The sequence below is a fragment of the Lygodium microphyllum genome, chromosome 15, assembly GCF_053477565.2.
Source record: "Lygodium microphyllum isolate KBCC chromosome 15, Lygodium_microphyllum_v1.1.10, whole genome shotgun sequence".
Classification (NCBI taxonomy): domain Eukaryota; kingdom Viridiplantae; phylum Streptophyta; class Polypodiopsida; order Schizaeales; family Lygodiaceae; genus Lygodium; species Lygodium microphyllum.
The window spans coordinates 20,125,527-20,136,891 of NC_141149.1; the positions used below are offsets into that span (position 1 = coordinate 20,125,527).

The 11,365-nt window shown below is 38.1% G+C and overlaps 1 pseudogene; it reads left to right on the top strand.

The window, feature by feature from the left end:
• Positions 1-5,684: 5,684 nt before the first annotated feature.
• LOC148024323 (trans-cinnamate 4-monooxygenase-like) lies at positions 5,685-9,571 on the top strand (annotated as a pseudogene).
• Positions 9,572-11,365: the final 1,794 nt, after the last annotated feature.

Here is an 11,365-nt window from a genome sequence, read left to right on the forward strand (position 1 = left end):
GCTCTTCTCCATACTGCTCTCTAGTCTTACTTATTGAAAAGAAAGATGGTTATTTCCGTATGTGCATAGACTATAGACCTTTGAACAAAATCACAATCGAGAATTGTTTTCCTATCCTAAGGATAGATGATATCTTGGATAAGTTGCAAGGGGAAAGAGTAGCTATCACCAGATACGGATAGCACCTACAGATGTTCATAAGACAGCTTTCCATACAACATTTGGACTATACGAGTTTTTAGTCATGCCATTTGGTTTGACTAATGCACCCGCCACATTCAACCAAATGATGGAGAGAATTTTCAAACCTCACTCAAAGTTCACATGTGTCTTCTTCCATGACATTCTAATATTTTCACGGTTTGAGGAAGAGCATAGAAAACATCTATCTATTGTTTTTCAAGGGCCATATTGTTTCTTACAATTTGGTGAGAATGGATCTTGAGAAGATTCGAGCCATTGTTGATTGGTCTACACCTACTTCTGTACATGAAGTTAGAAGTTTCTTGGGCCTATGTTCATACTACAAGAGGTTCATACGGGGTTTTGCATATGTTCCATCTCCTCTACATGATCTTACTAAGAAGCGAATGCCTTTTCACTAGGGATCAAGACAACTACAAGCCTTTGAAAGAATTTTCTTGTGACTCAAGAACCAATTCTCATAGTTCCAGATCTTCAAAAACCTTTTAAATTTCACTGTGATGCTTCTGGGGATTGCATTGGAGCTGTGCTTAACCAAGAGCATCATGCAGTAGCATTTGAGAGCCGATGCCTCAAGGATCATGAGCTACATGCTCCAGTACATGAGAAAGAGCTTATGGTAGTGGTACATGCTCTTCAAGTATGGAAATACTATTTACTTGGTGTAGATTTTGTTATTAAAACAGATCACCAAAGTCTCAGATACTTCCTCACTCACAGAAGAAGCTCTCAAAAAAACAGATGCGCTGGGAAATTTTCTTATCTATGTTTCATTTTCAAATTCTTCATACATCTGGAACTAAGAATGTGGTAGCAGATGCTCTATCACGACAACCTCGAGTGAATGCAATCACAACTGTTTAACATAACAAGTTCATGGATTTACCCAAAATGTATGCAACTGATTCCAACTTCTCAACCATATGGAATCAGCTTAACTCAGGCCAGTCAATTACACCTTACTCAATTTGAGATGGCTATTTGTATCATCATCAAGCAATTTGTGTAGCATTACCATTGTGACACAAGGTAATGGATGAAGCACATGCATCCCCATATGTTAGGCATAGGGGTATTCTACCCACTACTCAAGCATTAGAAAGATATTTCTTTTGGCCCACTCTTAGAGTTGACATTGAAAGATATGTCCACGAGTGCAGGATATGCCAAAAAGTAAAGTATGAAAAGCATAAACTACCTTGTCTACTGAAGCCATTACCTATTCCCAATGAGCCTTGGGAAAGTATAACCATGGACTTTATCATGGAGCTTCCTCGCACACAAGCAGGCAACGATGCAATCTGGACTATCATTGATAGATTTAGTAAGCAAGCACACTTTATACCTGTGCAAAAGACAATCAAAGCCGATCATATGGCTAAGCTATTCATTGCTCATATTTTCAAGCATCATGGCATTGAGATCCCCGCATAACCAGCCTCTTTTGGTAATCTCTCTTCGATAACAAAGATAAAATTTTCATCCTCTTATCATCCTCAAATGGATGGGCAGAGTGAAAGTGCTAATTCTACTGTTTTGGACCTTTTAAAATCATATATCTCTGATAATCAAAGAGAATGGGAAAAGTATTTGCCTTTAGTAGAGTTTGCATACAATAATACGGTGCACTCTAGTACTGGTAAGGCACCCATTGAGATCATCTATGGTAAGCCTCATTTACAACCCATTATTCTTACAAAGGATAAGATCTCTGCAATAGATGAGTTTGTTAGAGACATTGATACAATTTTCACTCAAGTAAAAGCTACTATCCAAAGGACACAAGAGAAGCATAAACACGAAGCTGATAAGCATCGTTGTAAGTTAGATCTCAAGTTGGGACATTATGTTCTTTTTAAGTTTGAGAAGGATTGCTTGAAGAAGCAGAAATGTCAAAAGGGTAAAGTGGTTAAGCTTTCTAATCGTTATTATGGCCCTTTCAAGATCATAGATAAGATAAACGATGTGACTTTTTGTTTGAATCTACCAAGTCATTGGAGCATTCATAATGCTTTCTATATAATTTTGCTACATGCCTATATTAGAGAACCTCCAATGGAACCAATCAAGGAATATTTACATGATATAGAAGAAATAGAAGAGTTCCTTCCTTGTGCATGAAAGAATTTTCACCATCATGACAATACTCTAAGGTCAGATAAGGTATTACAGAATTATCTGGTTAAGTTTAAGATTTATCCCCCATTGGACGATCAGTTTATGACTAAGAGAGAACTACAAGACTTTCCAAATCTTCTTAAGGACTATGTATTCCCTCTACAATTGAGGTCAAATGCTTAAAAGCCAGAGGGATGTCACCAAATTGATTGCTCATTACACATTCTCTATTTAATAAATTTATGCCAATATATTAATGACTCACTTTTCTTTAAGTGTTGATTATGATCTAGCATGGCCATGAGACCATTTAGAGACTAGTATTCCTAGTGTATCACTTAATGGGGTGATCAGAGCACTGTGACAGGAATATCTGGTACATGCAGTACAAGTTAGGAAGGGGGAAAGAAGTTTCTGCCAAGTGTAAGAGTAGTGTACACAAGAACCAAGGAGTTACACATAAATGAAGATGGATTAAGTTCTAAGAAGAGGAAGTGCATTAGCATTGTGTGTATGTATTTATGTGTGCATCCGGGGACACCTGGGAACGTTTAATTTTGTGTAATGAGCATTGCATTCATTTGGGGTCATCCCCTTCCTTACAAGTCAAGGTTTAAGGTATTTTCTTTCATTAAGAAAGGTGAGAGAGGTAATTCTCTTACCAAGAAAGACAAGAGACATGATTCTCTCGAAGTGAGGAGAGAAGTGATTTTCTCTTTCTAAGGTCTAAAAAAGATGATGTAAATGACAACAAAATAGTCCAAAAATCACAGTCAAATAAAGGGTTGATTAAGAGAAATTGCTAGAAGGATGAGCTATCCACTAAATATAATCAAGTAACTATCAAATCAAAGTGACTATCCTCAGATAGAATGCATAAAATGAAAATGACAATATGTTATAGTAAAGTGTAGAAATATGTCAACATAGCTAGGTGTGAGCAATCAAGAAAGAAAGACCGAGCACAACCAACAGTGAAGATTGTTATAACTATAGTGTATTAGTAACCATACATGCAGTAGGCATAAACATCATGAACATAAGAGATCTCACACTAAAGAGAGAAGAGCTGCCACACAAGATTTTGTGTGGAAGTCAATCTTAAGGTTGAGGCCCAAGGAAATTTAATGAACTCTCCTTAAGGTGGTTGCATGGACCACAAGTTTGAGAAGCTATTTTTAAAGACATGGTGAATCCATTTTTAAAATATCTTACAATAGAAAGACCATCTCTAAAAGCGGCCTATGTGGATTATCAGAAACAACGAGATCTACAACTTTCATGTTGGGACGTTATTTCATCCGAGCAATACACAGAGAGATATCTCAAAATTGGTGCTACAAAGTAGGTCCTTGAACAACAACATGTTGCATGAAGATTAGCTCAAGTCTCTCTCCAAGAAGAGAAGCTCTTGAAAGCCTGTAAAAGAGGAGGCTCTCCTTGTGTGTGAGAGAGGTGAAGGAAGCATCACTTTGCTATCAAGTTCCAAGAGGAGAAGAGAAGGTGTAAGTGCTGCGAAAGCTTTGCTGAAATTAAGTGCGACAGAAGCTCTACTGAAATCAAGTGTCGCAGAAGCTCCATTGAAATCAAGTTCCAAGAGAAGAAGAGAAGGTGCAAGTGCTATGAAAGCTCTGATTAAATCAAGTTCCAAGAGGAGAAGACAAGGTGTGAGTATTGCGGAAGCTATGTTGAAATGAAGTGCAAGAAGAGAGCCCTACACATATTGTGTAGGATAGAAGAAGACTCAAGAAGGATCAAAAGGTGCCAACTTCTGAGTTGTACAAGTGTTGGCCGGTTGTATACCATGCAAGGAACTGTGATATTTTCTCCAAGATCTACAAGTAAGAACTGGTTCATGTGTAATGAAGGAGCTTGCTCCTTGTCAATAATATAACTCCACAAGGGGCGGGGGACTAGCCCATCTTCTAGTCCCTAGTGTGTTGTCAATTTCTCTATCTCTCTCTCTCTCTACATCTTTCTTTTCTCTCATCTGTTCTCTCTTTGCTCTAGCATAATATTCACCATATATATTTTAAGTATATAAGAAAGTCGAATGGTATCTCGGATATTATAATAGAAGCCCTTGGTATGGCCTCCTAGTATTGCACTTAGGAGTATGGCCCTAGATACAAGGATTTCCTTATCCTCCCATGTTTTCAAGGCAATTATCATATGGCAATACCTTTTCTGATCTTACCAATACATAGGCAAACATAATACAAAAGCTATGTATAATCATTCACATACCTATACATACTAATTTTCCTCACCTAGGGGGAGTTTTCTAGCTTATTGAGGATAGATTGATCTTGTTAGAAAATGGTGGCATACTTAGCTCTCCTCCCCCGATCAACAAGGATTCATGTGCAATGGCTAACTTGGATCAATTTAGACAAAATACTTCCCTTTGCATCATGTTTATTTGCATTAACTGACACATAGATAATATCTATATCATCCCATTCAAAATACATAATTAAGCTTGAAAGAGGCATGCTAAGAGCATCTAAATCATATGCATGTAAGTTTTGTGATTAGACTCCCAATAGCATGGCTCCACATAAACCATTCCCCCATTGAGTGCTTCATAACCAAACTAACACATAGATATCTTTGATCCCCTTTACATGCATCTTTACAAGAACTTTTAGGGATCTAAGCATCAAAATCAAAATGCCTTCGATGCACCTTTGTTGTGACCTCATATCCTTTCTCATAAGGTCATAGAGTTGATTAACATCTACTTCTTATGGCTTGCAAGAACTTTGGAGCCAAAAAACTTTCAATGTAATGTTACATCGCATGAACCATTGTAATCGTGTTCCAGTACACTTAACAAAGACAAAACACCACAATACTCAAACTCACCACAGGGAATTTCATATTCACGGTTCATTACGTTATTGCACAAAAGAGCAAAAGAACTATGAGCAAAGATAGAATTTAGAACATAAGATTCATTGCCCTTTATTACTCCTCTCAAAATACAACACCATCATTTTCATTGAGATGCTAGAATACATTGGAATACAAGAATACATTTTGCTCAATTGACAGATGGCAATAAAGATGACTCTAGACATGACTCTTGACTCTTTCAGATGCATCTCGTGATTCCTTGGCATTTGGTCCATTTGTTGTCCAACGCCCAACACATGGCATGCATTGGTGGACTCAAACCCACTAGCGCTCCTCGTAGATAGAATTATGTGAGCCATTGACAGTACCAATCCACGACTTCGTGTAGTCACCACGATTGAGAGTGGACATCAATCCGAGTCAGTCATGGATGTCACCTTGATCATTTGGAGTAGGGTCATCTTGACCCCTACTAAGGGAGGTGGAAAAGGAACATGTAGACCATGAGGAGGAATTGCTGCAGAATCAAAATAGGAGGAGGTAGCGAAACATTGAAGAAATACAACTCAGGTGCCAAGATTTCAAGGTATTGAGGACCTTACCAAGCCTCCCATTATAGGTCATTTCATTGAACACGAGCCACTACCAAGTTTTAATTCTCTAGATGATCCACTCACTCTCTGAAGCCAGCATTCTCACTCCTCCTCCAAAGCGCAAATCCATATAGGAGCCGCTTTGATGATATAAAGGCCTTCGGCGAGACTGAGTAAGCTGCACCTACAACTGCACCATTTGAGAGTGCTTCCGAACATCGGGAGAAGGGTCAAAAGCATCACTCGGCGGTGGCAGCTAGTGCTCCTCTTGAGGCTCAAAGAGCAGCTTCTACGTTGGCAAAGAACTAGAGGGCACCATTAGCTTCCATCAACTGAACACACTCCTGTCACTACAAGGAGATCTTATTCAATCCCTACGTGGCGCATTTCACACAACCTTGGAAAATTTCCCATATTTCCTACATATATAATTATGCAATCCCTATATATAACTAGGAATTTCAATATCCCATACGTGATGATAGGGAATTATAGAATTAGCTATATATACCTAGGAAATGTAATTTTTATGTGCAAATGGAGGCAAGGATTCTATAATTCCCTATATACACCTGAGAAAAGGATAATTGTAGGCTCATGGAGAGAATTACCTTCTCTAAGAGCTTCCTATATAGGGAAATTTTGGAAAATTGAAGATTTGATTTAGGTATCATGGAAATAATAATGTTTTGGTTGGTAATATAGCGTATAGCACTATATTAAAACTAGCTTCTGCAAATGCTAATGTAGTGTTTCTGTTGATCTGTCTCATTTTGCAAACATGTTGCTAAAGGTGCTCTAAGTGGACCTTCCTGTACATTAGAGGAAAAAGAGCATGACTTTAATGTTGCACATTATTTCCCTCAAACTCCATGGAAATACAACTATCCTAAACAGTTGCTATTTTTCATATGTATGTTCACAACCACCTCTCGAGTCTGCAATTATCTTGCTCATATCTTGAACATGTTCTATAGAGTCTAATTAACTCTCTTAGTATGGGTAACAATTTTAAGATGATTTGTCGTACTTGTGCTAAGTGCAATCTAATATTTAGTACATATAACCATAAAACACGTAGCTTTAAGTGTCATATATTTATCACTAAGAGCTACTATCATGTTCAATATATATAAAAACATTGAAAGTATTTTTGGGTGTGTTTTAGTCATTTCTAGATAGTACACCATGAGCCATGTTATTTAGTATATTGACAATAATACACGGCATGATTACCCTTCCTAGTTCATGTAATCTAACTATAAATTCCAAATACAGTTTCTAATCTAGTCACTTAGTGATAGTTTTATAACATCACATGTGTTTGTTAGTATGCAATCTACAAATGTATTTGGATGTTCTTCTATAGATTGGATCATACTATAACAGCCATATATTACATTATCAGGTCTTACAATTAATATGAAATTGATAACATCTTATTTCTATATAGAGTCTTGAACACATGTCATACTACTAGCTATCATGGACCTAAAGAAGATGTCAATGGATGGGCCTATATGAGTTAATTGCTTTATTTGCCTAACAGCTCATGCATTGTACAGCACTTCACTAATTATCTTTCTGTACATCTTTCGTAGGACTCTTATGAAACACGTGGCTCATGGGATCAACTTCTTTTGATATTTCTAACCTTCCTTTATAAAATTTTGAGGTATCATTTATAGAATCTTGAGGAACCACTATTATTCAACATCAATTGCAAGGAAAGCAAGATGAGATTGGCTCGTAGTATGGTATTTGTATGATGCTTGTATTGTGGACATGTAGAGTTACGTTTCATTAACATGCTTGTGGACAATTGTATTGGTATCCAAACACATAAAATATTTTACTATATGGTTTGAATCCTTATAGGAAACAATTCCAAGCCAAATCATGTAGATTGGTTAGCAACATTGTGAGGTATAATGTTGACCTATGTCAATGTGAGAGATAGCAAACACCATTGTCAAAATTAGATGCTACCAACAAGTAGCCCAACAAGTAGTTCAAGAGATAGACCTTGCTGTCAAGAGATCAGGGACATGCCCAATGTGCTCACCACAGGTATTGTCATTTGCAAAACTGTTTGCAGCTCATGATGTAAAACATTGTCTATAGGATGATGTTCAACACAAGGTTCAAAGGGTTTGATGACCCCCTCTATGTGCAGCTCATGACCCTTAACATGGACAATGGCCTTCTCATGCAGAGCTTTAAGTACAACTATGGTGACTTTGTGCCTTCCTTCAAGTCCCTCCTCCGCGGGTACCTCAAGCAAGTCTCGGACGCCAACCAGCGGAGGCTCGCATTCCTTTGGGACGCGTTTCTTAATGAGCACAAGAAGTAAGAGTTACTCATCATTTGCTGCTTTGTGTGTAGATTTTGACCATCTATTGTATTGTATTGAAGGAAACATTACTTAACCTAAATGCTATGTATTGAGGATTTTGAGACCCACGGTGCAATGGTTTAATCTACAAACAGGTTCCGATGTTGTATGGGTGCAATTCCTACCATTCTGCAAGATCTGTAATTTTTTATGTATTCTTTTAATTTGCTTTGTAGGCAGAAGGGGGAGAATATTGGAGTGGACTTCTTTCTGGATGCCTACCTCAAAGAAGAGATCAATGAAAATAGTGTGCTATATCTTATTCAAAACATGAATGTTGCAGGTAGGCTATTCATCTGTATCTTGCTGTAGCAAATTCAATCTTTTCACTTGAAGCATTGAACGATCTTCACTACTTCTGGGGGCCTTTACAAACCTGATCTATATATAGATAGGGAGTTCTCCTCACTCATGGTGGAAGACAAATGTCTAATAATGGATGACACTCTACTTAGTATTGTACACCTACAGGCACTATGAGGAATCACTTTAGGGAAAATTGATTCCATAAAGTGCTTCGATTCTTCACCTTTTCAAACATTCATGAATTGTGTTATTATATGATTGTTTGGACTTATTTTCATGTGCAACAATTGAGACCACATTGTGGTCATCGAAATGGGGTGTTGCAGAGCTAGTGAAAAATCCAGACATCCAAAAGAAGATAAGGGATGAATTGAATGCAGTGTTAGGAAAGGGTGTACAAATAACTGAGCCTGATGTCCCAAATCTACCCTACTTGTAGGCAAGCTTCCCAGATTTGTGCATAATTTTTGGACCCTTGAAAATATTATGCATGTATAAGTGGATGAAATGCAAGATGTGTGCAAAAGATGATTTGGAATTATAGCACTTCATGTGTGTGAAATTCTCTTCAATTCAATGAAGATGAAGAAAAATCGGTACCCAGCATTGGTGTTGTTTGTATCAAGCCACAGTGAAGGAAATCCTCCAAACACACATGGTTATTCCCTTATTGGTACCCCATATGAACCTCCAAGCAGCCAAGCTATGATGCTATGACATTCCAGCAAACACCATAGTTTTAGTAAATGCATGGGGCATAGCAAATGACCCTAGGTATTGGGACAAGACAAAGAAGTTCATGCAGAAGAGGTTTTTGGAGTGGAAGATAGAGCTTAATGGGGCTAACTTCAAGCTAATCCCATTTGGCTCAAGTAGGAGGAGCTGTCTAAGGAGTATTATATATTTGCCAATACTAGCACTTGTGTTGGGCAAGATGGTGCAGGCCTTTGAGCTTCTGCCTCCACCTGGCATGGATGAAGTGGACTTGAGGTCTGTTGGAAGAGGGAAATTGAGTTTTAGTATTGCAGTGAGGTCCACTGTGGTGGTCAAGCCAATGGGAGAGAGAGAGAGAGAGAGAGATTTGATGAACATCTAGGGTGTTGTGTTTTTACTGCCTAGAAGCCCCTACAACCTATACTTCCTCCATAAATTGGACAATTGTAGTCTAATTGTAGATGCACCAACAAGTAGTCCACATGTACTTATGATGCACCTCAATTAGAGCCAGCTCAAATTGGGTTCAATCTGTTAACGGAGGGTTAGTGCATTGCTAGAGTCTTTGTGGCACTTTATACTAGCCACATCTTGGGCTAGTGATACCTTAGTTCAAAATGTGTGCTAATATTTCAAGGACTAATATGGTGTGAGGTTTTCTCATTTAACGTTCACTATGTGTACTGATATTTGTTGCATATGCAGGTTTCTATTTCAATAAGCAAAGCATCATCATCAAAGGATGTTTCAAAGAAGAGTAAAGGCTCCAAGGAGGAACCAAAAAAGAGAGAGAGAAAGGTGTACAGTTTACTAGGGTAGAAGATTGATGCTCTAGATCAAGTGGCATATATTCTCTCTCTCTCTCTCTCTTTTGCTTGGGTCTTAATTTGTCAAAGCCATTTTGATTACTTATATACATCATAAATTTATTGGCTCTTCTTTCACATGGATCCTCTCAGGATTTTTTAACTCCATTTTGACAAATATATTATTTTTTGATATTTTTTATTTTTCTATGTGAACGCTTATTTTTCCTACCAGACATTTCATTCATGTTGTCCATCTTGTTCCTCATATTGCCCTGCCCACTTTTCCTTTTTATCACATGTCAATCTGAGGCTCAAATTTTTTCAAATTAAAATTTAGTGAATTTTCTGTATTGTTGCATCTAAGTGTCCATGAGAATGTCTGGTTTTCACCTCAAATTGCATATCAGAGAGTCTACCATCTTGTGGCTGACCTGCTCATCCTCCTCCTTTGTCGTTCATTCCCATTGTTGCAAAATTTTTTTACTCCACCCCACACCTGTGCACGGGGCAATTTTTTTTTACCTCACCCCGCACCTATGCACGAGATGTGGACAATTGAAAAGAAAAACCCCAAAAAAAGGGGGGAACGATGAGAGTTTTGTACAAGGAAAACCTTAAAAGGGAAATCAGTACCCATGCATGTGTGCAAGCACATACAAGCATGAGAGTCAGAAGGATACACATATTTTGGTCATTGACAAGTACAAGAAGAGTGTCCACTATGGAGCCCGATATGGCCAGAGCTCCTGCTACAATATCAACCAGTTGCTTGATTTTTGGGCCAACTGTTGCAGCGACCTTTAGATGAGGAAGAATACTACAAGACTTTCCTTGCGGAAGCTGTGAAGGTGGGAAATGAAAAAGCTATGAAAGCTATGAGGAGTAGCATAGCAATCAAAACCTGTATATCAAGGAGGAGCCCAAACAAGTGGTGCCCAACACTCACATTGAGTAGAAAACTGAGGACATAGGGCACAGGAAGAAGGTGATGTTGAGGAGTCAGGATAGTTGGAAATTGGCTGCTAATAGGAAGGGCTACATCAAGCACCATAACATGGCTTTCATAAGAGGCACCATCAATAATGTTTAAGCACATGTACTAATTACTAGTCAATGTTGGTTTCCAGCTTGCAAGATGTCTGTGGGATGCTACCTTAAGATGATCAAATATGAAATGCGAAAGGATCATGACACAAAGGAAGTAACCACAAATGCTCAGGTGAGAGTTTTAAGATAAAGAAAGATAAAAGTCGTTTAGGAGGTACAACTATACTAAATGCACAATGTGCATGATGGATAAGGTTGATTGGGAAATCCTGCATAGAACCGCACTAGGAGAATTGAGAGGATCACATGAATCTAGGCTG